The sequence below is a fragment of the Apis dorsata genome, unplaced genomic scaffold (assembly GCF_000469605.1).
Source record: "Apis dorsata unplaced genomic scaffold, Apis dorsata 1.3 scaffold_547, whole genome shotgun sequence".
Taxonomy (NCBI): domain Eukaryota; kingdom Metazoa; phylum Arthropoda; class Insecta; order Hymenoptera; family Apidae; genus Apis; species Apis dorsata.
In genome coordinates this window covers 110,865-111,514 of record NW_006263765.1, presented here as the reverse complement: position 1 = coordinate 111,514, position 650 = coordinate 110,865, and the positions used below count along the sequence as shown (strand labels likewise).

Below are 650 nucleotides of genomic sequence, written 5' to 3'. Positions count from 1 at the left end.
TTTTTTTTTTTTTTTTTTTTTTTTTTTTTTCTTTTTATATAGTTTCCATAAATTCTCCATTTGGATATTCTGTCTGATGCTTTTTTTTATCGTAATTGTATTGAGTTTATTTCACTGGAGATCGATCGACGAATCGGGTCCATTATGGAATAATTGGTCCAATTTTTGAACGAAATTTAACAGATGGTAATAATGATGGTAGATCGAAATCTGATTATTAAATATAATATATATATATATATATATATATATGGAATTTGAAAATTCTCTGATAAAATTTTGATTTCTATATATGTATATATTCGAATTTAGATTTAGGATTAGGAGATCTTCGAAATCTTGTCTCACTCGCGTATCAAAATCAAGTCGTTATAACTTCAATTAGTAATTAATGAGCGTTAAGCTTAAAAATATATCTAGATAGATTTACAGAAAGCTTGGCAAATGAAGTTTAAAATTAAAACAGGTTAATTGAGTATATATATATACCTGAATGAAGCTAGTAATCATAAAAATAATCCCGTATAACGCCTTAATATAACACCAATTATTTCAAAATAAATTAAGGCTTCTTCATAAAAGATAAACGTGGAAAACGTTTAAGATAAAATCTTGGAACTAGGTCGAAAAATTAGATCATAATATTTAAC

The 650-nt window shown here is 24.9% G+C and overlaps 1 protein-coding gene across 8 annotated transcripts in view; it reads left to right on the top strand.

Annotated features, from left to right (window-relative positions):
• The window catches only part of LOC102681961 (carbonic anhydrase-related protein 10-like), a 189,527-nt gene that overhangs the window by 154,125 nt on the left and 34,752 nt on the right, over positions 1–650 (top strand). The window lies entirely within an intron of this gene.